The sequence below is a fragment of the Euprymna scolopes genome, chromosome 45, assembly GCF_053919585.1.
Source record: "Euprymna scolopes isolate OS-2025 chromosome 45, ASM5391958v1, whole genome shotgun sequence".
NCBI classification, from domain to species: domain Eukaryota; kingdom Metazoa; phylum Mollusca; class Cephalopoda; order Sepiida; family Sepiolidae; genus Euprymna; species Euprymna scolopes.
Window position 1 is genome coordinate 40,218,955 of NC_136526.1, and position 14,371 is coordinate 40,233,325.

Here is a 14,371-nt window from a genome sequence, read left to right on the forward strand (position 1 = left end):
ACCGGAAGTGACAATTGTTCAAATTAAGGCTAGTCAATCGAAAAGAGGGGAGGACTTTCGAAAATATTGGCGAAAAAAGCAACCTCTCCCTGCCCAATTGAAGGTGAAAGAATTAATGTATTAAAACCAATTTTTCGGTATTTGTTATCCGAAGGGTCAAGCTTCAAAACGATACCAATCTCGTGAAAATCCGTCGCCTCTGTCGAAAGTTTTAAGCAGACATACAAACATACATACATACATACATTTAAACAGACAGGTGAGATTTATGTTATAGATGAAATCTAATTTACATTTATTGCTCCCAGACAACTCCAAGTAGAACAAAAAATTCCTTCACCCCCACCGCTCATTTATTAATTATAATACAGTATTGTTAATAATGATAATTTTGTTGCTCACAGCAAACAGGCAATACTTTTGGTTAACCAAACGAATGAAACTAAAATAATTTTTACTGTTTTTTTTTACACAGGAATCATCACTTATCAAGGCCCGGAGGCCACTCGAGGATAAGGGTTAATGGGTATACATTAGTCAATGTGATTATAGCGTAGTAAACATAAGTAGTGGGAATTTTGTAAATTGGATTACTTAGGGGGACGGTTCATCAAGAACTTGTTTACATTGGACTTGAAGAAAATCAAATTGTAGTCAGCTGGAAAGCAGGCAAACGGAAGAGAGTTCCATATGCGTGCAGTTCTAAGAAAGAAACTTTGTTCATGGAATCTACATTTAGGTTTAGGCACAGACAAGGAGTGTGGGAAATTATTGATAGTGGTTTTGGCCAGACGAGTGTTTTTCATGAAAATTTCGCAAGGTGGGGGGGGGGTGAAGTTTAGACTTACATCAGTTTCGATTACAAAGGAGAGAGGTTTCTTTTGGGGTTTTTTTTACATGGGGGTCACCACTTATCAAGGCCAAGTGGCCACTCGAGGCTAAGGGTTAATGAGTATACATTTGTCATTGTGATTTTAGCATAGTAAACATTAGTAGTAATTTTATAACTGGGATTACTTAGGGAGACGGTTCAATAAGAACTTGTTTACGTTGGACTTGAAGACAATCGCATTGTAGTCAGCTGGAAAGCAGGCAAACGGAATAGTTCCACAGACGAGCAGTTCTAAGAAAGAAGCCCTGTTCATGGAATCTACGTTTAGGTGTAGGCACAGATAAAAAGTGTAGGAAATTGTTGATAGTGGTTCTTGCTAGACGAGTGTTTTTCATGAAAGTCTGGGGAGGGGGGGGGACCATAGATTGAAACTCAGACGAGTACTTGCCATGAAAGTAACAATAAAGCAGGGACAGGCTCGCAATGTCTCTTCTGTGGAAAAGAGGTTGCAGAGAAGAGAAAAGGGCATCCCCCACTAAACTATGAAGTCTATTTTGTACTCTGTCAAGACAGGATAAGCTGCTTCTAGCAGCTCCTGCCCAGATGTGGCAACAGTACTCCATCCTTGGATGTACCTGGCTTTTATATAGGTAGAGAATTGCATCAGGAGTGAGATATCTACTGGAGCGGTCGAAGGACCCCACCATTTTTCCAGCGACCTCTGGCAATGGATTTGATATACGTGTTCCATTTCAGATCAGGAGTAAAGGTCAAGCCCAGAAGCTTGTCAAAACATGAAGCCTCCCTAAGACGAGAGCCATTCATTTCGATTGATGGCAGCACAGACATTTATTCATTCAAGCGGTGTCTTGCCTGGTGTAGGCATTGACAGCTATGACTCCATCACTTTTGATGTTGCCCTGGTATTCAAACTGTCCACGTACGTTTCTCGCTGTTGTCCTCTGTTTCTTCTACCCTCGATCTTTCCCATCAAACTAATCTGCTTTGTTCAGTCTTTTCTTTAGACCTGACCCATAAAGCTCATCCGTCGTTTTCGTACCATTCTTATCAGAAACCTTTCTGCGTTTCCCTTTTCTTGATTTTCCTTTTCTGTCCAGGATATCTTTAAAATTCTTTCACAGACATCAAATCCTCAAAACGCGTGGGATGATTGTATCAATTTTGATGTTGCAGTCGAGCAAAATGATACCGGAAGTTATCTACGCTGGCATGCAGCTGCATATAGAAAGAGTCTCATCAGACAACCTGACGAAGGCCAGAGGAATAGTTGACCGAAACGTCGTGAAACAACATCTAAAAGATGAGGATGATAGTCTGCAATAATTTTTTTTTTTTTTTTTTTTTTTTTTACATAGGCATCACCACATTATCAAGGCCAAGAGGCCACTTAAGGATAAGGGTTAAAGAGTGTACAGTAGAAATTGGACATTATAGTAATCATTAGTAATGAAAATTTGGTAAAGTTGATAAGTTATATGGAACGGCTCATCAAGAACTTATTTACGTTAGACTTGAACACAACCATATTGTAGTCAGCCGGAAAGCAGGAAAACAGAAGACAATTCCACAGGCGTGCAGTTCTAAGAAAAAAAGCTTTGTTCATGGAATCTACGTTTATGTTTAGGCACAGATAAAGAGTGGGGGGAATTATTGATAGTGTTTACAGCTAGACGAGTGTTTCTTGTGAAAGTTTGGCGAGGGGGGACCATAGATTGAAGCTCAGTCGAACACTTTCCATGAAAATAACGATACATCAGAGACAAACTCGCAACATCTCTTCTGTGAGATAAAGGTTGTAAGGAAGAGAAAAGGACATCTCCTACGAGGCTACGAAGTCTAAGTCTCATTGGACGTTTATGTTTTGCACCTGTTTCCTATGAGTGTTATTCTCACAACGTTTCAGCCGATGTAACCTCTAACCTTCTTCAGACGCATCTTTTCAAACTTACGGAATCTTTCTATCGAACTCTGGAATCTGCACGGAATTCTGATTGGAACCCTTTATTTAATCAACGGATGTAGCATGCCCTCGTTCCGTCAGCCATGACATAGTGCAAGTCTTAAGTAACTGTATTCTTAGTATCGTCTGCGCTGAGGATTGAACCTTCAACCTCCAGAATTGTATCGTTTAGAACTTAATTTTACCTAGCACTTTATACCACAGGTCTGTTCAAAATTCCGTACAGATTCTGGAGTTTAACAGATGAACATGATTGGAGGTTACATCGGTCAAAACGTTGCGCAAATAACACAAATAATGCGAATTATCAATCCAAATTTCAAAAATTCAGAAACTACTTTTTTGGCACTTCTGCAGAATTGGGAAGAAATTTTGTAGTCGATAAATGGAGTTTTCACATAAAAAAAAAACAAAAAACAATGGTTTCAACTAATTTTTTTTTTGTCAATTCTAAAGTTACAATAGTAGTTTCCAAATTATGCAGTCGAAATTACCCGAATATTACTGAATTATTAAACAAAACATTAATCGTGTTAGCAGGTGAAAAACTGCCGCCATCTTGTTTAAGTCAAAACGGAAAATTACCTCCCTTTTAAACTCTCCTGTGTCTTACGATCGTTTTCATCAAATTCTATTTTTATTTTCTTTAATAATTTTCTACCTTATCGATTTTGATAATTTTTTATTATAATCATCTTAAAAATATGAGGAATACGTAGATACCGTTGTTTCCATGTGAAATTCAGTTTTACGATTTCCGAAATTTGGTCCCGATAGTGTAAAAGTGCCAAACTTTTTGTTGTTTATATTAAATATTATTATATGTGGAATGTTTTCGAGTTAAAATCCATTGAGAAATGCCCATTTTGTATTGAGAAATATGCGCTTTAAACGTGGAAACATGTAAAGTTATTCAATATGGCCCAAGTGGACGGCCATTTTAGATAACTTATTATTTCTTACCTAATGTTTACATGTTTAAAGTGTGTATTTCTCAATACAAAACGTGTATTTCTCAGTAGATTTTAACTCAAAAAGATTTCTCATATAATAATATTTAACAAACGAAAAAAGTTTTTTATAGTGCACACGCAAAATTTTTTGCGCTTCTGCACTATCAGAACGAAATTTTGGAGTTTCCAGATGAATAAACAATGGTTTCTGCAATTTTTTTTTTTTTTGTCAATTCTAATATAATTACAATGTTAGCTTCCAAATTATAAAGTCGAAATTACCTGAATATTACTGAAATATTTAAAAAAAAAAGAAAAAAAATTTTTTTAATCATTTAGCAGGTGAAAAATTGCCGCCATCTTGTTTAAATCGAAACTAAAAATTACCTCCCTTTTGAACTCTCCTGTGTCTTACATACGATCTTTTCTTCAAATTTTATTTTCTTTAACAAATAATTTTCTACCTCATCGATTTTCGTAATTTTTGGATATAATCATCTTAAAAATATGAAGAATACAGAGATAGCATTGTTTTCATGTGAAATTCAGTATTACAATTTCTGAAATTTCGCCCCAATAGTGTAGAAGCGCTAGGTGTATCAGAATTTTTGTGGAATTTTTGACACCCCTAACACAAAACTGTGAATAAAGTATAAAAAACTCGTAATTTCTCTTTTAATTTCTTCTTTATTTTCTTATTTTCTTTGTGGATTATACTTCCAAAATAAACTATTAAAGTTGTTTAAAAATAATAGAAATATTTTTTTTTTATTTTTTAAAAAAGTGTTTACAAAGTGCCGGCGCATTCATGCAGCCATGTTTTTTTATGTAATGAAATCAATTGAATTTTATGAGTTAGTTTTTTTTCTCAATTTTTTTAATTTAAAAATCTATCAAAATTGTTCTATTAGTTCAATTTTTAAGATATTTTCAGGGTCAATGTGAAATTTTATGCTCTTTCCAATAAACCGAATATAATATTTTAGACAAACGTTTTTTTTTTAAATTCACCCCTCCCCATTTTGAAATGTCTATTAAAAAGTAAATAATTAATTTAAGCACTAAAATTTTATATATCACAAATTGAAGATAAAAGATCAATAAATAAAATATTCTAATTTAAAACAAAAAAAGAAGTGTTTTTTTTTAATTTACCTGTAAAGTCTAAAGTGTAAAACCTTTTTTTTAAAACCACGTTGATTTTTTTTAAGTGAAAGCTCATGTGATGCTTACATAGTCAAGTAAAAATCGGATGCTGATGACAATTTTTTCTATTTCATTCAATGTTTTCTTTTTTTAGATATTAAAAAAAAATTCACTCGGTAAAGTAGAAATAAAATATATTATTTAAAAAGTCATGTATTTCATTAAGAGAATTTTAAAAAAATAGGCAGAGTGGGTTTGTTTTTAAACGGCAAAAACTATTAAGTGAATGTGTTCAGTTTTCAAGTACGGTGGCCCAAAAATACTAATTTTGGTTTACAGCACGCAATAGAAAGAGACATTAATTGTGACGCTTAGCACCACTGAAGATTCAATGCAAAAAAAACCCCAGATATTTGTCTCCCTTTATTTCAACTGTGAAACACATCTGATCACGCATTCTTTTGAATATTTGCTTAAAAAATTATTTTATTTAAAAAGGACATGGAATATAAAATATAAATATGGATAAATTCTTAACAATGAAGAATGGAAGTACCCATTGAATGGTATTTTTTATAGGTAAGTGATTTTTTTGGAATTTATATATTTTTTTATAATCGAAGTAAGTAAAATTTCGGTGATTTTCTTTAAATCTTTTTTTAAAAACAAATATTGCATAATTTTTTTTTTTTTAAATAAATATTGCATAATTTGCTATTAAACTTGCTATTTTTTTTTTAAATTTGGTCTTTGCTCCTTTAATTGAAAAAAAAAATTAGGGTTTGAATTACATTTTTCAAGTAGTTATAAGCTTTGAAAGACAGTAAGTTGAACTATTAAAGTTCTTATCACGTCATTTTTAAAGGCCGCTTCTGATACACTTACAGAAGCGCCAAATTTTTTTATTTATTTATTTTATTTATTTATTACGCAATAAGCTTACGCCGTCATTTAAGTCTCAGATGATCAGGGCTCTTTAAAATTCTGCAATTAGTTAGAGTAACCTCCTCAATGTTTTGTACAACCCAAAACCTTATTAATCGGGAGGGATTTCTTTTTTATTATTCCAAACTCATTCAACAACATATGAAACGATAACCTTTTATTTTTTAATCTATTTTTTATACATGCCAAAATCCTGATGCAAGGGAAGTAATTCTTACCAGTCTTTGTGAGACTGACATCCGGGTACTGATATTTATTTTATTATTTAATCGCTTACATTGTGTTAAGATCTTTTTTCCTTTCCACATTCGCAAAAAATAAATAAATAAATAATCCCAAATGTCTGTTTTTGATACTAGCTGGTTATAGTCAGTTAGCGTCTTCCCTAATTTTCTGCACTTTCAATAGCACCATTAGTGCAAATAAATATTAATTCTAACGTCAAGAATGAGAGTTCAATATAGAAACGTTGATTTAATTTGAATAAAAATAAAATACGCATCAAGTGCGCTTGAAAGTCAAATCACAACGTAATATTAGGAAAATAAACAAATATTTTACTTGTTTGAAATTTATCACAAATATATTTCGGAGGAAGACTCCATCTTCAGTGTTTTGTTTCTTTTTTTCCTTTTCTTCTTCCTTACCATGTTGTAAATTTGGAGAAAGGAGTCTGTTTGTATAGAGCTGTGCATTGTATCTGCCGGTTGTATTTTGAAATGTTTGAACTGTGCGTAGGTAACGCGTGAATAACGTCAAGAATGAGAATTCAATAGAAACATTGTTTTAATTTAAACGTTAATTTAATTTGAAATCAAACAACGTACGAAATTGCCTTCAAAATCTAATACGCAAGAGGCTTTTCTCCTCCCTGTTACCTCTTTCTCACAAAAAGAAACGTTGCAAATCTATCTCTGTGCTATCGGGATTTTTCATGGCAGGTGCTCGACTGAGCTCCCATCTGTTTCCTCTCCCCCTCCTTGTAAAACATTCACAAAAAACACTTATCTAGCTATAACAACTGTCAACGATTTCTGTGTCTAAAACTAAACAGAAAATTCCATGAAAAAAGCTTCTTTCCTCGAACTACCCATCTGTACCGATTTACTATGCCTCCCCACGGGACAGAGTTAGACACCAGGGTCGTTTTTTAACGTGGAGAAAAAGTAAAAAAATAAAAATTGTCTCAGTCGTGAAGGATTTTTCCTCCACCGAAAGAGAACAAGAAATGGAAGTGCAGCATCTGAAGAACAGATGGTATTTATTTGCTCCCCCACCGAGCAAATTAGGCACAAGGCCGATTTTTAATGTGAGGAGTGAAGGGAGGGGGAAGGGAAAAAGGGGACCAGCTCCCGAGAGGTGGGAAATGGGAGCTGGTTAATGGTCAGGCATGTGGGGTTGCCCCCACATCTGGTCTTTGCTAGTCATAGCTAGTCATAGCTTGCAGCATCTGCCGGAACAGATGGTATTTATTTGCTCCCCCACCGAGCAAATTAGGCACAAGGCCGATTTTTAATGTGAGGAGTGAAGGGAGGGGGAAGGGAAAAAGGGTGACCAGCTCCCGAGAGGTGGGAAATGGGAGCTGGTTAATGGTCAGGCTTGTGGGGTTGCCCCCACATCTGGTCTTTGCTAGTCATAGCTAGTCATAGCTTGCAGCATCTGCCGGAACAGACGAAGGCCAAGAACAACTACCCATCTGTAGAACACATAAGCGCAGGACTGCTGCTGAATACAACAATCGTTTTCAAGTTTAAACAGGTTTTAGTTGAGCTGTGCTCTTTAATAGTTAAACCCTACCCTCACCTCACTATTACCGACCAATACTATGTTGTCCCACCGGGCACTCATTAATCTTTATCCTTAAGTGGCCTTCGGGTCTTGATAACTTAATTTAACTAACAGGACCTGTGGAAATTCCACAGGGGGCTCATTCATATATAATATATTGATATTGGCATTTTGTAGATGTAAAGCGTAAATGGAGACGCCCCGATATTATTGTAGCTCTTTTGTTAAAACTGCAAAAGTATTTATCTAAGCTAGCAGAGACACTTAAATATATTATAATTCTTGCAGATTTTGTATATATTATTATAGAGTATTAAATTCTATAGATTTTTATATATTATAAAGTTGCGATTTCAAAAATAAAATATATTCATATGACTTGGGTGCATCAGCTATAATCGAAATCGAAACTAAAACTTATGAAGAATTCTTGATAAAATTATTTATTAAAAAAAAAAAAAAATAGATTACTAGAGTGCCATTAGCTATAATCAAAACCGAAACTTCTGAATTCTTGATAAAATTATTTATTAAAAAAAAAAGTGCCATTAGCTATAATCGAAACCGAAACTTCTAAATTCTTGATAAAATTATTTATTTAAAAAAAAAATTTAAATAAAATAAAATAAAAAAACAAAAAATAGATTATTAAAGTGCCATTAGCTATAATCGAAACCGAAACTTCTGAATTCTTGGTAAAACTATTACAAGAAATTGAAGTCCATAACAATTAAATGCCAGTCACTCAAATGTAAGCGTGACACACAAAATAAATAACACACTATCCTATTAATAACAGACTCCACAGTCTGCAACAGCAGCCATTAAACTAATCAAATACTTCTTGAATGTATGAAGAAATATATCATTCAGAGTAAGGGAGACAACTATTTAGACACGAAAAAAAATTTACTTTTTTTGTTGTTGAGATTATTTCAAAAATATTTACTTTACAATTTAAAATATTTTTTAAGTAAATTATTCAGTCAATTCATAAAAAAATTAAAAAATCATTTTTAATTAAGATAAATTTTTAATTAGTAAAAAAAATTAAAACAAAAAAGTTAAATTAAATTATAAATTAACAAAAAACAAATATAAAAAAAAGCATTTTAAGTTACAGTCATTATTATTCCTGCCCTTTTTTACATGAAAATTCTTTAACTAAAAATTTAGTAAGTCTATAAATTAATACGATAGCATGTGTGTTATTTTCCGTCTCACGCTTACATCCGGTGTGTTTAATTGCTATGTACTTCCATTTTTTGTAATAATTTTACTAAGAATTCTTCATAATTTTAGTTTCAGTTTCGATTATAGCTGATGGCACTGAAGTCATCTATTTTTTTTTTTTTTTTTTTTTATAAATAATTTTACCAAAAATTCCTCACAAGTCTTGGTTTCAGTTTTGATTATAGCAAATGGGACTCCAATAATGTTTTAAAAATAATTTTATCAAGAATTCTTCATAAGTTTTGGTCTTAGTTTTGATTTTAGCTGCTCGCACCTTAGTAATCTATTTTTTTTATAAATAATTTCAGCAAGAATTCTCCATAAGATTTGGTTTTGATTATAGCTGAAGGAACTAAAGTTTATATATATATATTCATAAGTTTGGGATTCGATTTCGATTCAAGCTGATGCACCCAAGTCCTATGGATATATTTTTTCATTTTTGAAATCACAACTTTATAATATATAAAAATCAATAGAACATTAACTCTATAATAATATCTATGAAATCTGCATTAAAATATCATATTTAAGTGTATTTTACGACCTGGCTATGCCAGATGTCCCTGCTAGCTTGGATGAATATTTTTGCAGTTTTAACATAGCTACAATAATATCAGAGCATCTACAGAATGCCAACATCAATATATTACATATGAATCAGTCCCTTGTAGAATTTCCACAGATCCAACTAGTATAAATTATTACTTGTGCAAGAAGATATCTTAGGCGGAGATATAAGTTGGATCTGTTAAAATCTGAGGAATAATGAGGATAGTATTGTGCTTATTAATATCAACTCCACAGAGGTAATAAAGGGGCAGGTAATTCAGCCAATATGCAACAGTGTTCTTTCCAGGATAATGTCATATTCTTTGTAGTCACTCATCCTTACTATCCTGGTTTATTGTACGCTTTAACAAAAGGTTCAACAATGTCTGGCTGTTCTTATGCGGAGTTTCCAGTGATCACGATTGTGGAGATTAACTGTGTCCATTTGTCATTATTTATAGTCTTGTCTTATATTGTTTTTTTTTTTTTTTCAGGTCTTCTTAGAGTACCCAGATTTCTTTTTGCAGTTCAGTCTCAGGTCTCTGCAAGTGTTGGCATACCCCTTGCCTCTTTTAAACATGTCTGAACCAACAAAGATGGTTTTCCCTTACAAGGACATCAAGTTTGTGTCTTGAGACTAACAATCAGTATCTCGTTACACATAAGAAATCTTTGAGTGACATTGGAGGCAAACTTATCTGATGGACAAACTCATATATATATATATATATATATATATATATATATATATATAGAGAGAGAGAGAGAGAGAGAGAGAGAGATGTGCGCACCTTTGTGTGTGTGTGTGTGTGTGTGTGTGTGTGTGTGTGTGTGTGTGTGTGTGTGTGTGCATATATATATATATATATATAGCTAGAGTTGTGAAAGAAATAATTATACAATTCCATAGTCAGAACTCAGCTTTATTTTTTTCTTTAAATTATATCATGCTCATCAAGTTTGTGTCTTGAGATTGTAACAATCAGTATCTCGTTACACATAAGAAATCTTTGAGTGACATTGGAGGCAAACTTATCTGATGGAGAAACTATATATTATAGATGTGTGCGCCTTCGTGTGTGTGTGTGTGTGTGTGTGTGTGTGTGTATATATATATATATATATATATATATATATATATATATATATATATATCAGCTTTATTTTTCTTTTTAAATTATATCTATGACTATGTAGCAACATATTACTGCTTATGTAAAAACAAATAACTCTACTGCAGTATTGAGCACTCTTGTATTTACCCCGTTAAAATTTATTGGTTACTTAACCTTTGGGAAACAATAACTTCAGATTATATATATACTAACATTTCAGCCCGGTGTTGTCCGGGGATTTGGAGGTGTGTGTTGAGCAAAAAAAAAAAAAAAAAAAAAAAAGGTGGTAGTAGGAAGGAAGGCTTGAACCCATACCACGGAGGATGAAAAGAATGAAAAAAAACATAACGTCTTTGCTGTTACGACCACAGCCAAACCGGAAGTTACGTAGATTTAAATTAAGGCTAGACAATTGAAAAGAGGGGATGACTTTCGAAAATATCAGCAAAAAAAGCGACTCCCCTCTGTTGAAAAGTGCACAGTTGAGGGTGAAGAAATTAATGTTTTTAGCCAATTTTTCGGTATTTGTTGTCTGAAGGGTCAAGCTTCAAAACGATACTGATCTTGTGAAAATCCGCCGCCTCTGTCGAAAGTTTTAGGCAGATATACAAACATACATTTATATATTGGTAGCTCAAATTTTCGACCCGAACTGATTAAAAAGCTTGCTCTATCTCTGAATACCCTTTATGTAAAATTTCAAATGTTTAGACCAGAAATTGTCTGAGTAATTTGGTAGAGACCGCAGAGGTCAAATTTTTTAAAACTTTGACCCCTATTATGACCTTTAACATTTATTGTTTTAGGCTCAAATCAAGTTATTAAGTTAGATCCATGTCCAAGAGACCTATATCTAAAATTTCAAATGTTTATACCCAAAATTGTCGGAGGAGTTTGGTAGACTTCTCAAAGGTCAACTCGTTGAACTTTGACCCCTTAGCAGCAAAATTTCTGTCCGAAAACAGATTACAAAGATTTTCCCAAATCTCAGTACCCTGTATATCAAATTTTGAGTCTGTAGACTGAAAATTGACAGAGTTATTGCGTAGGGAAATGTACACACACACAGACACTTTCACTTTATATATATATATATATAAATGGTGTGTGCTACCAATAAAGTGTTGTAAAAGGAAGAATTATACAATTCCATAGTTACAAATTCAGTTTTATTATTTTTTGGGAGATGATAAGATGAAACACTGTCTTGGTGAGCAAAAGAATGTTATTTTTAATTTATTTAATTTGATTGACTATTTGTCACTATTTATCGTCTTGCATGATGCTTTCTTTCCATGTCTTCCTGAATGCTTTTTTTTGCTGTCCAGTCTTAGATCTCTCTAAATACTGATATACTTATTCGCTCGTTTCAACAGGACAGAACCAATAAAGATGGTTTGCCCTTGTAAGGACATCAAGTTTTTGGATGACTAATTTCTCGAGTAGAAATTACTAACCTAACGTTCTGGATTTGATCTGATTTTATATTGCATACAAACCTAATCATTTCCCTGTCATTTCTCTGGAGTCAGAAAATTAAGGCATAGGTGAGGGCCTAACACTCACTGCCATACATACTTCTTACGCAGCTATCATAGCCCTTATTCCTGGTGATGACTTGGGATGTTAGGATTGGGGGGAAAAAAAAAAAAAAAAAAAATCTCTGAATTTTCCTCATTATGGTACGAGCCTAATGTACTGTTGCTGCACTTTTGTGCATTCATACAATGCAGTGGTTGCATCATATTGCATTGCTCCTAACCCCTTTTTACGTACTATGCATAGGTATTGACTATCGTCTTTCAAAAACTGAAGTTTTGGGTCACTAACCATCATCTTCGGCTTCCCAGTATTGACATGCCTTTCTTAATATGTTCAATCTTTCTTCCAGCTTCCTTATCTCTGCAGCGAGAAAAAAAGAAACATCAACACTGAAATATTTTCATCAAATTTTATTTTCACAAATAAATCAGAAACCATTTGCTTTCATCTCATTACACACAAAAGAATAGGGTTATATTCGCATACATATAAAAAAACACACACACATACATAATTATACACGCATTCATCTGCACAGCATCCTTTATCGATCATGTCTACACACATATGGTATATAGAGAATGTTCCACAGAAAAAAGTGACATCATTCAAGATCTGAATATCCAAGAAGTTACACGCCCGAGACCAAAGAATTAAATAGCATTTAGTACAATTTATCTAAATTTAAATTAAAAGAAATTTGAATTCCTTTATTTTCTCCTTTAGTCCTCACATGAGCAAGGTTTCGGACAAAGGGGGAAGAATTACTGCTTTTTAAGGTAGGAATATATCCATTTAATATTTAGGATTGAGTAGTTTGTTTTTTTACCTTGTAGTAGTATCTTTTCTTAGTTCCTTATATTAAGTAGCTTCATGCTTTGTCTAGAGTGATTTCCATTTAATAAAAAAAATAGAGGTTGTAGATTTTATTTCATTTCATAAAGCCACACAGTATCAATATCACCTGTTATACGGCACGCTTATAGTCCAGCTCTTGCTGTACTGATATTTAGATGCAGACAGCAGAATAAACTTTCAGATGAATAGTTTAATTTTCAAGTTAAAAGTTGATTAACAGCTAAATGTCCCAGCATTGAGATCACAGAAACGAGAAGTCCTTGGTCTTCAGTGATGAATACGCCAAAGCAATCTTTCCTTTTTTACTGAACCAGTATAGACAGCAGTCAAGCTTTTGAATAGAAGGAGAGGCTGGAAGTTTGTGTGTGTGTGTGTGTGTGTGTGTGTGTGTGTGTGTGTGTGTACACGTATATATATATGGTATATAGAGAATGTTCCACTAAAAAAATTGACATCATTCAAGATCTGAATATCCAAGTAGTTACACATCCGAGACCAAAGAATTAAATAACATTTAGTACAATATTTATTTATCTAAATTGAAATTAAAAGAAATTTGAATTCCTTTATTTTGTCCTATAGTCCTCACATTTCATGGGCGAGGTTTCTGACAAAGGGGGAAGAATTACGGTTTTTTTTAAGGTAGGAATATATCCATTTAATATTTAGCATTGGGTAGTTTTTTTTTGTTTTTTTTTTAGCTCCTTACATCAAGTTGCATCATGCTTTGTCTAGAGTGATTTCCATTTAAATTAAAATAAAGGTTGTAGATTTTATTTTATTTCATAAAGCCATACAGTATCAATATCGCCTGTTATACGGCACGTTTATAATCCAGCTCTTGCTGTACTGATATCTAGATGTGGACATCAGAATGATAAATTTCCACATAGTTTAATTTTTAAGTTAAAAAGTTGATTAACAGTTAAATATCCCAGCACTGACGTCACAGAAACAAGAAGTCGTTGGTCTTCCGTGATGAATACGCCAAAAGGATCTTTACCTCTTCACTGAACCAGCATAGAAAGCAGTCGAGCTTTTGAATAGAGGGAGAGGCTGGAAGTTTTTTTTTTTTATGTGTATACACGTATACTATAAAGAACAAATGAAAGCACAAAGAGATTTTTTAAACCCAAACATATTTGTGAAGTTTTTCTTTTATTTATGATGCCTATGAAAGTTGTTGAAAAGAAGAAGACATCTACAATGATCGAAAGAAAAAGTGAAAACTATGGCTGCCACATTACCACTACAGCTACCAAAATTCAGCAAGCTGATTTTGGTGATGAAGTGGACACACTGTTGGGGAACGAAATAAGACCCCAGTTATATTACACAAGCAAACGTGCTGCACACATACATGTCATGTATTGCATTCAGATATTCATAACTTAAACGATGTCAAGTTTGGAAAAGACACCATTAT